At 43.5% G+C, this 13995-nt stretch overlaps 1 protein-coding gene across 4 annotated transcripts in view; it reads left to right on the top strand.

Annotated features, from left to right (window-relative positions):
* The window catches only part of fam13c (family with sequence similarity 13 member C), an 87549-nt gene that overhangs the window by 29221 nt on the left and 44333 nt on the right, over positions 1 to 13995 (top strand). Inside the window, exon 1 of one of the 4 annotated variants that reach the window (XM_072239218.1) lies at positions 3584 to 3613. The exons of the other annotated variants lie outside the window; for them this stretch is intronic. The gene's annotated coding sequence lies outside the window, so the exon portion shown is untranslated. Of the gene's footprint in view, positions 1 to 3583; positions 3614 to 13995 lie in introns of those variants that run through there. 4 annotated transcript variants of the gene reach the window in all.

Genomic DNA, 13995 nt, shown 5'->3' on the forward strand with positions numbered 1-13995 from the left:
TTTATTTTGTATACCATGGTTTCTGTACCCTACCATAACTTCCCTGTCTCATTGGAATGTACCTATGCAGAACTCCACATAAATATCCTCTGAACGTTTGCCACATTTCTTCCGTACTTTTCCCTGAGAACATCTGTTTCCAATTTAAGTTTCCAATTTCCTGCCTGATATCCTCATAGTTTCCCTTACTCCAATTAAACACTTTTCTAACTTGTCTGTTCCTATCTCTCTCCAATGATATTGTAAAGGAGATAGAATTATGATCACTATCTCCAAAATGCTCTCCCACTGGGAGACCTGACACCTGACCAGGTTCATTTCCCAATACCAAATCAAGTACAGCCTCTCCTCTTGTAGGCTTATCTACATATTGTGTCAAGAAACCTTCCTGAACACACCTAACAAACTCCACCCCATCTAAACCCGTTGCTCTAGGGAGATGCCAATCGATATTTGGGAAATTAAAATCTCCCAACACGACAACTCTGCTATTATTACACCTTCCAGGAACTGTTTCCCTCTCTGCTCCTCGATATCCCTGTTACTATTGGCTAGCCTATACAAAAAAAAACACCCAGTAAAGTTATTGACCCCTTCCTGTTCCTAACTTCCACCCACAGAGACTCTGTAGACAATCCCTCCATGACGTCCACCTTTTCTGTAACCGTGACACTATCTCTGATTAACAGTGCCACACCCCCACCTCTTTTGCCTCCCTCCCTGTCCTTTCTGAAACATCTAAAACCCAGCACTTGAAGTAACCATTCCTGTCCCTGAACCATCCAAGTCTCTGTAATGGCCACCACATCATAGCTCCAAGTACTGATCCATGCTCTAAGCTCATCGGCTTTGTTCACAACACTCCTTGCGTTAAAATAGACACATCTCAAACCACCGGTCTGAGTGCTTCCCTTCTCTATCACCTGCCTATCCTCCCTCTCACACTGTCTATAAACTTTCTCTATATGTGAGCCAACCGCCTCTTCCCCAGTCTCTTCAGTTCGGTTCCCACCCCACAACAATTCTAGTTTAAACTCTCCCCAGTAGCCTTAGCAAACCTCCCCACCACGATATTGGTCCCCCTGGGATTCAAGTGCAACCCGTCCTTTTTGTACAGGTCACACCTGGCCCAAAAGAGGTCCCAATGATCCAGAAGTCTGAATCCCTGCCCCCTGCTCCAATCCCTCAGCCACGCATTTATCCTCCACTTCATTCTATTCCTATACTCACTGTCGCGTGGCACAGGCAGTAATCCCGAGATTACTACCTTTGCGGTCCTGCTTCTCAACTTCCTTTCTAAATCTCTGTAGTCTTTTTTCAGTACCTCCTTCTTTTTCCTACCTGTCATTGGTACCAATATGTACCACGACCTCTGGCTGTTCTCCCTCCCACTGCAGGACATCTTGGACACGATCTGAAACATCCCGATTCTTGGCACCTGGGAGGCAAACTACAATCCGTACTTCTTTTCTGCATCCACAGAATTGCCTGTCTGACCTCCTAAGTATAGAGTCCCCTGTCACTGCTGCCTTCCTCTTCCTTTCCCTACCCTTCTGAGCCACAGGGCCAGACTCTGTGTCAGAGGCACAGCCACCATTGCTTCCCCCAGGTAGGCTGTCCCCCGCCCCCCCAACAGTACTCAAACAGGAGTACTTACTGACTTACTGTCAAGGGGTACAGCCACAGGGGTACTCTCTATTATCTGACCCTTCCCCTTCCCCCTCCTGATTGTGACCCACTTGTCTGTCTCCCATGGGCCCGGTGTGACCACCTGCCTATAACTCCTTTCTATCACCTCCAGTTCCCTAATGCAGTCCCTTAGAAGCTGCAGCTCGACACACCGGGTGCAGATACAGTGTGGCTGTCCGGGCGGCTGGGAGACTCCAGGACTTCCCATATCTGACAACGAGCACAGAAAACCGGCCTCACACACATACTACTTCCTTTCCGCAATTAACACAGGCCGACCTACCTCGCCTCGTTACCGCCTAAGCCCTTTGAGCCAAAGCCCTACCACTCTGCTACCTCTCACCCCGCCGCCCGCTCCGAGCACTGCCCACTGGATATGGCGGTCTTCTTTTTAAACTTTTCCCGCTCTACTGGCTGACGTCATGTGCCTGTGCCGTCTTGCCTCTCTTTTACCCCGTGTAATAAAACTGCCTTCGCTCCAGAAATCCTTAGCCGTTCACCTGCAGCCTCCTTGCTCCGAAGGCTCTGAAACCAGAGTTAATCCTAGACTAATCACGGGACGACTTACAATGACCAATTAATCTACCAAACAGTATGTCTTTGGACTATGGGAGGAAACCAGGATACCCACAGGAAACCCACGTGATCAAGGGAAGAGCATATAAACTTCATACAGGCAGTGGCAGGAATTGCCTGTACTGAAAAGCATTGTGTTAACCACTGTGGTACTGTGCCACCACAATTTCCAGGGATATGGTTAATTACCCCCGGAAACTGACATGAACACAAAATCTTGAATATTCTCCTTTGTTTTAAATAAGAATCTGGAAAGATGAAGTTAACAATTTTTAAAATTAGTTATCAAGGGTTATGGTGGTTAAATGATGTTAAGGTGTATATAAACCATAATCGGATAGAATGGCAATTGTCTTTATTGTCAACAGTAGTCTCTGTATTTTTATATTAAACTGAAAATCTCACTCACCTCTCTCTCTCTCTCTCTCTCTCTCTCACACCTCTCTCTCTCTCTCTCTCTCACCTCTCTCTCTCTCTCCACATCTCTCTCTCTCCCTCCATATCTCTCTCTCTCTCCATATCTCTCTCTCTCTCTCCACATCTCTCTCTCTCTCTCTCTCTCTCTCTCTCTCTCTCCACATCTCTCTCTCTCCACATCTCTGTCCTCCCCCTCAATCCACATGACTCAAATATCTCCGCAAACTCCTGCAGGCTACAACAGTCTCTGAAAATTTTCACTCTGGTTTCTTGTTTATGTGTGGCATCGTCCAGTTGTCTCAGGAATATGAAGAATGGGAAATGTGAAGGTCAGCAGGTCATCAACATGCTTTGTTACCCTCTGGCAATAATACTCAAAATGAGGGAGACCACTTCTGACCTTTGGCCATTGGCTCCTGGCCAACCTGCCAACATGGATTATCTGCTGTTCTAATGAGCCGAACCCAGGTTTAGATTCAGGGTTAGCTTTGGGATGATTGGTCTATTGGACGTTCTGTGGCTTTGCATTGTTGGCAGCAACTCTCAGCTTTGGGTCCACTGAATTTTCACTCAGTGCCTTTAAATATTCCATAGCTTTAAGCCATTTGTCGAAGGTGCCATATTTGTTGCTGAGAGCTGAGTGTTGTGCTCCCTTCCTGATGAGAAAATCTTAGCAAAAATCTTGTACAGACACAATACACGTGACAACAACATAACCATTTCCTGAAGTAATGAATATCCTCTTTTCTCAATTGCACATGATTCATGATCCAAATAGGGCAGCATTACTAATGAATTTGTTTGCGATCACAGCAAACAACTGCCACTTTGCAGGAGCCCTGGTGTAGACAGATTATGGTGCTGTGGTTATAAACTGGAATGAGAGTGCAATTTAAAGAACTTTTATTAAGTTCATATATTGATTTTTGCCGTAAGTAAATTCAGTGTCTTCTATCATTTTGCTTCAAACTTTGTCACTTTGTTTTTTATTAACACAGGAGATTGTTTATTCCTCTCCATAGATGCAGCCTGACCTGCTGAGTTCCTCCAGTATTTTGCGTGTGGTGGTTATCATGAGTTGCTGCTGTGCATGTAATAGTCGTTGAATCTGTAGCACTGACTGTTTATAATATAACAGAACATTACAGCATAGTACAGACCCTTCAAGCCATGATGTTGCACTGAACTTTTTAGTCTAAGATCAATCTAACCCTTTCCTCCCACATGGCCCTCCATCTTTCCTATCACCCATGTGCCTAGAGTTTCTTAAATGCCCCTATTGTATCTGCTTCTACCACAACCCCTCTCTGTGTAGAGAACTTACCTCCCGACCAATGTTGCCTCTACAGTGTGCACACACACAAAGGAATTTAAACTGCACACAAAAGGTTGTCATCCTCTGCCTTGTTGGCATGTTAAGTATATTTCACCATCGTACACAATCACGTTTCTGGTGCAGACGATGTTGACAATGTGAAATCTGCGATGGTTTGTCTGCAGATTTTAGAACTGGCATACTTATACTGTTCTTATTGAAGAAATTATTGACTCACTATGTCGAATTCCAAAGAAGCAAAGGGCCTGAAGCTTAATGAAACAGTAGAAGCTGCTACGCCGAGAGCTCATGAGGTCAAGAACATGCATCGACGAGAAATATTTATGTACAATACAGAATCTGGTGTTATCTGCATGTACTATCGTGGTTCCAAGGTTGTCGAGCCGAGGAGTGGTAGTGGGGACAAGCTCCCACTACCTAAAAGTGCTTCTCACGGTACGTGCCTAAAATAGCCTCTGACAACCAAGTCCAACTTCTGGGTGGCTTCGCCTCTAAGCCTGGCGGAACTGTTTCTACCGACAGGAGAAGGGGCGAAGACGGGTCCTGACGTGTGCGCAGCCCTCCGGTGAAAAATGATATCATATCCATTAAATAGGGGCCGTGGACAATTCTGATTTGATGAAGATGGACGTGAAAGCACAGAGGAACATCTGGAGAAATTTCTGAAACGCTTGTTCGCTGCTGTCGTTACTGCGCGGTCGCAAATCTTCCGGAGGGAAGGCCTCAAAATCCCCGGCTTTGCCTGCTGTTGGCGACCGAGATGGAGGTCGAATCGTTCGGACAGAGATGGCGCTCAGTACTCGGTGTCAGAGAGCTGATTCAGAGGTTCGAAGTTTTCGGATGACTCAGAGACGGATTGTGGTCGGCATGGCAGGGAGAGTTTTTCTTCCTTCTCCCGTCTGTGTGAGATGTGGGACAATTGAGAGACTTTGAACTTTTTACTGTGCTCATGGACTTCTTCATCAAGTTATAGTATTGTTGCACTGTTGTAACTATATGTTATAATTATGTGGTTTTGTCAGTTTTTTCAGTCTTGGTCTGCCCTGTGTTTTGTGATATCACACTGGAGGAAATATTGTATCATTTCTTAATGCATGCATTACTAAATGACAATAAAAGAGGACTGCGTGTCTTCATAATCTAAAACCAGTGCTTTGGGTAGGTCGAGCTCGTCAGCATGGGAAGACAATCCACCTAAGAGAGGGAAATCTCTGTTTTCAAACCGCTGCTGTCTTGCAGCCATACCCACTCATGGGAAAGAGTTCGAGAGTAAACCCTGAGGACAAATCTGGAGCTGGAGTCCCTAAGGCAATCCGACGTTGCCTTCGACCTCGTTCTGGCAACTCCTGTGACGACACTGGTGCCAAGCTGCATCGGCCCTTGCCCTTCCCTTGAACAACATCGGTGTCGTGGAGAGGGGAGACTTGCTGCATGCGCAACTGCCGGTCTTCCATACAACCTTGCCCAGGCCTGCGCCCTGGAGAAAATCCAGGCGCAGATCCATGGTCTTGCGAGACTAATGGATGTCACCACCACCACCATCGTGATGCAAAAACTGCTGGAGAATTTTCAAGTGGGATAATATTTGGAAACCTGACTTTTTAAAGTATTATTTAACAAGAAATCACATATGGACGGTGTGCAAAAGCTCCAGCAAGAAAATCCTTCATTACCTGCTGCAGGCCTGCTACATATGTTTTGTGAGTGAAGATGAACGAGAGCGAAAGCAATCAAACCCAGAGGAAATCAAAGTTCTTATTGACAGTGTTTTGCTAGCTGCTAAAAAGGATACATCTATATATAAGATTCAGTGTGCACATGTAGTCACTGGGCAAAAAGTTGCACAGCACAAGATCTTTGTACAAATTAGAGGGAACATTGTCTCTGACATCCTGCCCCACATATTTCCACCTTAAATTATGCCCTGCCCCCCATACCCAGAAATAGCTATTTCCACCCTGGGAAAATTTCTCTGGCTGTTGACATTGTGTTAATTGAACTTGTTAGGAATTCAAATGACCATGTCAGTGAATGATGTCCTATTGAAAAGGAATGAAATAATTGTTTAAGCTTGGAAATTTTTTTGATTGTGCTCAATCATTCCTTGGATATTGCTGGCAGATCTTCTCTGGCACTGTTGACAGGTAGTTGGGGTTGGGAGCGTAGATGTAAGATTTGGTTGCTCCTGTATAGTGATAGACCAGCCTAGGTAGTTCGTACACAGATAAATACAAGCAGAGTTGCAGTGGACCAGTACTTGTTTCTTTATGAAACATTCAGTGATACTTTCCATATTGACCAATCCATTATATTGTTAAGCACCCCATGTTGGAGAAATTTTAAATCTTGTAAGTTGCTGAGGGAAATGAATAGTCAGGAAAAAGATTAAGTTTAAAGATGAGCTTTAATTGTTACTTGTACATTGAAACATACCATGAAATGTGTTGTTTGTGTCAAATCAAATTATGAGCCCTAATGAAGTGTCTTGACCCTATGTGTCGACTGTTTATTCTTCTCCATTGAGGCTGCCTGTCTGGCTGAGTTCCTCCAGCAATTTGTATATGTTATATTGAGGATTGTGCTGGGTAGCCTGCATTCCCACAAATCACTAACCCTAACCTTGCACCTTTGGAACACGGGAAAAAGCAGGAGTACTCGGAGAATACACACGTGGTCACGGGGAGATCATACATACTCCTTGCAGATGGCAGAGGGGAATTGAACCCTGACCTTACAGCTGGTGCTGTAATAGCATTAGGCCAGGGGTTCCCAGCCTGTGGTTCATGGACCCCTTGCTTAAGGGTTTTGGGCCATGGCATTAAGAAGGTTGGGGACCCCTGTGTTACACTAACCACTACGCAGTCATGCCACCCATTTGAACCTGATTATCAAAGGCCAATCAGTGACCTCTTTCTTAAATTCCTTGCTTTCACAGGGTTTGGAAATATAAGTCAAAGCAAGGGGTTGCACAAGAAGAATTGCTGTTACACTTTTGGTCAGGTAATCCATTACTTCAGTGCTGAGGGAGGATATCCTAGCTGGCTTCTCAGACAAGACCATATGGGTGGAAAGGCTGTTGTCACATTGCTGGATGTATTACAGACTTTCTAAGAGTCATCAGGTGCTTAGCTCACTGCTCTACCCTCCACACCCACAACTGTGTGGTTAGGCACAGCTCACAAATTCGCTGATACCACTATTGTTGGCAGAAATTCAGATGGTGACAAGGAGGTGTGCAGGAGTGAGGTAGATCAGCTGCTTGAGTGGTGTCGTAACAACAATCTTGCACTCGACGTCACCGAGACCAAGGAATTGGTTGCGGGCTTGAGGAAGGGGAAGTCGAGGAAACACACCTCAGTCTTCATTGAGAGATCACCAATGGATAGGGTGAGCAGTTTCTAGTTCCTGGGTGTCAACATCTCTGAAGAGCTACCCTGGGCCCAACATATTGATGCAATTACAAAGAAGGCTTGACAGCAGCTATACTTCATAGGAATTTGAGGAGACTTTGTGTGTCACCAAAAATACTCACAAGCTTCTACAGATGTACAGTGGAGAGCACTGTAACTGATTGTATCAGTGTTTGGTATGGGAGGGGGGATCATTGCACAGGGTCGGAAAAAGCTGCAGAAAGTTGTTAACTCAGCCAGCTCCATCATGGTTACTAGCCTCCCCAGAATCGAGCACACCTACAAAAAGTGATGCCTCAAAAATGTGGCATCAATCATTAAGGACCCCCATCAACTGGAAATGCAGTCTTCTCCTTGCTACCAAGGAGCCTGAAGACACACACTTAACATTTCAGAAACAGCTTCTTCAATACGTTCAATAGGTACATTCAATGTCAGAGAAACATATACAACATACATCCTGAAATTCTTTTTCTTCACAAACATCCCCTCTGCCATTGGATTTCTGAATAAATAATGAACTCCTGCATATACTGCCTCACTAGTTTTTTCTTGCTCTCTTTTTTTTACAACTTATTTAATATAATTTTTAATATATACTTATTGCAATTTGTAGGTTTTAAAAATTATTATTAATTGTAATGTTCTGCCACAAAACAACAAATTTCACAACAATATGATATTAATTCTGATTCTGACAGGTGATTAACTATTCTAAATATTGATCATCACTGAGTGGCGGAGCTACTAAATTCCAGTAACAAGTGCAAACTCTTCACTTTACTTCTTTCTTACAGCTATTGATTTTCACATTTGTGGTAACAGTGAATCACAATGTTGACCATGGTGGAGAACCGTGGCTACCATGTCTTTTGTTATGAGGCATTAATGGAGCATTTGGGGAACAAGATGATTCCTAATCCCCCATTCCAAGTCACAGGGACTTGGAAGGATTTTGTTCACAGAACTGTTTCAGTATATCACATACTGCAGGTGGCTCAAACATTTCTTCAAATTTCTGGCCCTTTTAGTCTCACAGCATTAAAAGAAACATTGATTTAATGGTTATTTATTCATTCGCCATGGGCTTTGCTGGAGACCCCATCATTAATTACCCAACCTGAAACTCTCCCTTGAGAAGACATGTCGAGCTGCTGCTTTGAACTGGTGCACTTCATGGAGTGATGAGCCTCCGTGTCCTGACTCTGACTTCTTATCTCATTTTTCCAGTCCCGATGAAAAATCTCAGGCCAAAATGTCGACTTTTTACTCTTTCCCATAGATGCTGCCTGATTTCCTGAGTTCCTTCAGCATTCTATGTGTGTTATTTTCATTTCCAGCATCTGCAGATTTTCTCTACAATGCCAAGTAGCATTAGTGCCACATCCCAGAACTTGCTCTCCCATTACAAGAGTTCTAACCATCACCAAATCCTCTGCCATCAGCGAACTCATTGACTTGAAACCCGACTACACTAGCAATATACATCAGTGACCTCTATTTCCTCAGGAGTCTGCAGAGATTCAGCATGTTATCAAAAGCTTTGGCAAACGTCTATGGATGTGTGGTGGAAAGTGCGCTGACTGGCTGCATCACGGCCTGGTAAGGGAACACTAATGCCTTTAAGCGGAAAATCCTACAAAAGGTAGTGGATTCAGATCGGTGCATCATGGGTAAAACCCTCCCAACCATCGAGCACATCTTCATGAAATACTGCCACCAAAATGCGGCATCCATCATCAAAGATCCTCACCACCCAGGCCATGCTTTTTTATCGCTGTTGCCATCAGGTAGAAGGTACAACTGCCTCAGGACTGGCACCACCAGGTTCAAGAACAGTTACTACCCCTCAACCATCTGGCTCTTGGACAAAAGGGGATAATTGCACTAATTTAAGGACTCTTTTATCTTATTACTTCCTACTAGTCATTTACTGCAATTTATTTATTATCTGCATTTGCAGTTGTTTACATTCCTGATGTTTACAATTTAACAGATCCTGTTTACAGTTACTGTTCCATAGATTTACTAAGCATGCCCACAGAAACAGAATCTTGGGGTTGTATGTGGTGACGTGTATGTACTCCAATAATAAATTTTACTTAGCTCTTTGAACTTTGATCAGGTCAGAGACTTGGTTTCCTGCAGCAAGCCCCCAGACTGATTTGTTATTGCATTTCAATTTGCTGTAAGGCATAAGCAAGGACGGTGACAGAGTATTCTCCATTTAGCTCTTAAGCAGCTTTACATTCCCACATGCTCCATCCATTTTCAAGAAGTCAATGGTCAGCACTTCTGTGTTGTTGACATTGAGAGAAAATTGCTGTTGTGACACCCGTGTCACTACACTCTCTATCTCCTTTCTGTACTCCAAATCTTCGTTATCTGAGATTTTATAATCTACAAACTTGTAGATGAGGTTAGAGCAGAATCCAGCCACATAGTCAAGGGTGTATAGGGAGTAGAGTAAGGGGGGTGAAGATGCAACGTTGTGTATTTAGAATACTCACGGTGATAGTCGTCTACCCTTACTGATTGTGGTCTGTTGGTTGGAATGTCACGATCCATGTGCAGAGGGAGGCATGAGCTCCCAGGGTCCAGAGTTTGGTGATGAGTTTCATCAGAGTAATAGTATTTTATTTATTAGCTTATTTGTTGCTTGGTGACAACTAATGCCTGTGGTGTGGATCTCACAAAGAAGACTTTGCAAAAACAATGAGGTTAAAACAATCCTGCAGACTGAGCACATTTTATTCAGTGTTCAATTAAGAATGTACCTCCTGTCTTGTTAAACTTTGAAGTTGTCACAAGTTAATAATTGAAATAGATGTAGCGATCCAATAAGCTCTGAAGAAAAGATACTTTCAAGCTTTTGACAGAGCCAGGATTTCTGAAAGCACTTTACATCAGGAAGATCACTGTACCACACAGCAGTTGAAAAGCAGAAAATATAGCAACTGACATCTCTCCCACAGATTTCACCAGAATCACGACACAATTATCTGTTTTATACATGTTCACTTGTTTATTTCTAAATATAACTGGTCTAGACTCAGTTAAGTATTGTTCTACTATTGTATGGTGGAAAGTGCTGGATGAAGCACATAAACATCTTTGTCTTTTATCAGGAGTTTGAGGAAATTTGGTATGTCACTCTGAATTAATAACTTAAAGCCTTTTAAACTGTAAACAACATCGTCCAAGGGGTGCAAGAAAACAGATATAATTGCAAAAAAAAAGTAAGTTTGTAAGTAGGTGGCCCAATCTGGGCTTGCAGAGAAGCAAACAATGTTTTAGTTCAGTGACCTTTCATTAAAAAGTCAGGATGAACAGATTTTTAAAAACAAACATAAACCCATAGCAGAGTTTGGAACACTGTGTGGAAACACCACTGGTCAACCAGAAAAGGCCCTCTTTATTCCCACTCTTGCCAGTCAGCCAATCTTCTATCCATGCTAGTACGTTTCCTGTAGTGCCATGAGCTCTTATCTTATTAACCAGCCTCATGTATGGCACCTTGTCAAAGGTCTTCTGAAAATCCAAGTAAACAGCATCCACTGAATCTCCTTTGTCTATCCTACCTGTTATTTCCTCAAATAATTCCAACAGATTTGTCAGGCAAGATTCCCCCTAAGGAAACTCTGCTGACTTTGGCTTATTTTGTCCAAGTACCCTGAAACCTCATCCATAAAATTGGACTCCAGCATTTTCCCAACCGCTGAAGTCAGGCTAAATGGTCTACAAGTTCCTTCCTTCTACCTCCCTCCCACATTTAAGTTTGCTGACAGCATCACTGTCGTTGGCATTCTTAAAGGAAGTGACAAATCAGCATATAGGAAGGAGACTGAAAATCTGGCTGAGTGGTGCCACAACAACAACAACCTCTCATTCAACGTCAGAAAGACCAAGGAGCTGATTATTGACTTCAGGAGGAGGAAATCAGGGGTCTATGAGCCAGTCCACATCAGGGGATCAGAGATGGAGAGGGTCAGCAACTTTAAATTCCTCAGTGTTATCATTTCAGGGGATCTATGTAATCTAGATATCATTATTCTGCTTGTTTATTTTTGTTGTTTCATTGTATTTACTATGAATGCCCACAAGAAAATGAACCTCAGGGTTGTATATTGTGACATATGTATACTTTCATAATAAATTTACTTTGAACTTGAACTTTCTTCTCAGCAGAGATTAGCTTTATTTGTCACATGTACATCCAGCCATGCAGTGAATTGATTCATTTGTGTCAAATCAAATCAGCAAGGATTGTGCTGGAGAGGGGGCAGCCTGCAAGTATTGCCATGCTTCCCACTGCCAACGTAGCATTCCCCCCGTAACTTGGTAACCCCAACCCATGCATCTTTGGAATGTGGGAGGAAACCAGAGCATTTGGAGAAAACCCATGCAGACGCAGAGAGAATATACGAGTTCATTACAGACAGCAGCAGGAATCGAACCCTGATCAGTGATTGTACAACTGCTATACGCTACCATGCCACCCCACACAGTGTACATCACCATAGAGAGATGGGAAAAAATGCTCCATGTCTAAAACAACTCCAAGCATGTCATAGTCATAGAACATGGCAGCACAGAAAAAGTCTCTTTTTCCCATCCAGTCCTTGCAAGTTTTTCTGCCTAGTTTCATCTACCTGCTCAAGACCATTACCCTCTGTATCCCTCTCATCCATGTTCTTATCCAAACTTCTCTTAACAGTTGCAATCGAACCTACATTCAACATTTCTGCTGGCAGCTTGTTCCATACTTACACACCCCTCTGAGTGTAGAAGTTTCCCCTCAGGTTCCCCTTAAATATTTCACTTTTTACCTTTAACCTATGATCTCTAGTTCTAGTCTCACCCAACCTCGGGGGTTGGGGGGGAGTCTGCATTTATTTATCCTATCTGTATCCCTCCTAATTTTGTCTAGTTGTGTAAGATCTCTCCTCATTCACCTACGCTTCAGAGGATAAAGTCCTAGCCTGTTCATCTACCTGCTGACCAGAGCCGTCTCCCATTTGGAAAAGCAGGGCTGCACGTTCAGGGTCATGCTTTTGATTTTTCAATACCATACAGCCCTCATTCCTGGGGGGAAAAGCTCCATTCACTGCAGATTCGTACTTCCATTGTATCCTGGATAATGGGCTACCAGACTGGCAGACCGTAGTTTGTGCGGCTTCAGAGCTGTGTGTCAGACATGGCTATAAGCAGCACTGGGGCCCCACAGGGGACTGTATTGGCTCCCTTCCTCTTTACCCTGTATACCTCGGACTTTAGATCCAACACTGAGTCATGTCATCTGCATAAATTCTCTGATGACTCAGCAATAGTTGGGTGCATAAAGGAAGGACGAATACAGGGACCTGGTGGAGGCCTTTGTCAAATGGTGCAAGCTGAATCATATGCAGCTCAATATCAGTAAGATAAAAGAGGTGATGATGGATCTGCACTGCTCCCTTTTACTACTGATGATGAGGATGTGGATGAGGTGAGGACTTACAAGTACCTGGGGGTGCACCTGGATGACAGACTTGAAAGGAGCACCAACACAGAGGCTGTGTACAAGAAGGGCCAGAGTCACTTCTACTTCCTGAGGAGACTGAGGTCCTTTGGAGTATGCAGGTCTCTCCTTCACATGTTCTAACGGTGAAGAAAGGCTGGCTTTGTTGTAGGAGTCAAAATGGACACAGTGGAGGCTGTGGTAGGACAAAGGACCCTTCTGGACAATGTTTCTCACCCTCTGCATGCCACCTTGGCTGAACAGAGGAGCACTTTCAACAATAGCTTTCAACCTGTTGCTTTTGGATGACACCCTGAGATTTGAAAGTGCTGCAATAGGATGTTCTAGTGGTAACAGCATTGAAATTGGAAGAATAGCCATGAACTGGGGTTCATCGGAGTGCAGCTGCAACTGTGGAGCTGGGAGGGAGGCCTGCAGAAGTCCCAAGACTACTGGAATGTAGAGGCCAAGGATCTTGTACATGTAGTTCAGTCAGAAACAGAGCTTTGCTTTACCAACCAAACTGAAGGAGATCCACTCCAGGTACAACACCAGCTCCAGTTCAGGGCTATCCTCTGTGTCTCTTAACTTCACAGTGGACCTGAACTTATCTCTCTTGAGGCCTCTACATTCCAGTAGTCTCGGGAAAATTAGTCCTCCATTTGTGTTTCAAGGAAGCAACCTACATACATTCCCCCAGTCGATGTGCTTCCAAATGCATGGCTTTATATCTTTCTATTAATATCTAAGTTCATCAGTTGTATGCAGCATTCTACAACATATTAGTGACACTATCCCTTTATAACTGTATTAGTTCAAAGTAAACTTATCAAAGTATGTGTATGTCACCATAGGTTACCCTGAGATTTACTTTCATGCAGACATTAATAGGAATAAAGAAATACAATAGAGTTTATGAAAAACATTATGCAAAAGCAAAGACTAACAAACAACCAATGTGCAAAATAAGAACAAATTGTGCAAATAATAATAAATAAATGCGCTGCATAACACTGAGACCATGAGTTGTATATTCCTTGAAAATGAATCTATAAGTTGTGGAATCA

Source organism: Mobula birostris, chromosome 21, assembly GCF_030028105.1.
Source record: "Mobula birostris isolate sMobBir1 chromosome 21, sMobBir1.hap1, whole genome shotgun sequence".
In the NCBI taxonomy this organism is placed as follows: domain Eukaryota; kingdom Metazoa; phylum Chordata; class Chondrichthyes; order Myliobatiformes; family Myliobatidae; genus Mobula; species Mobula birostris.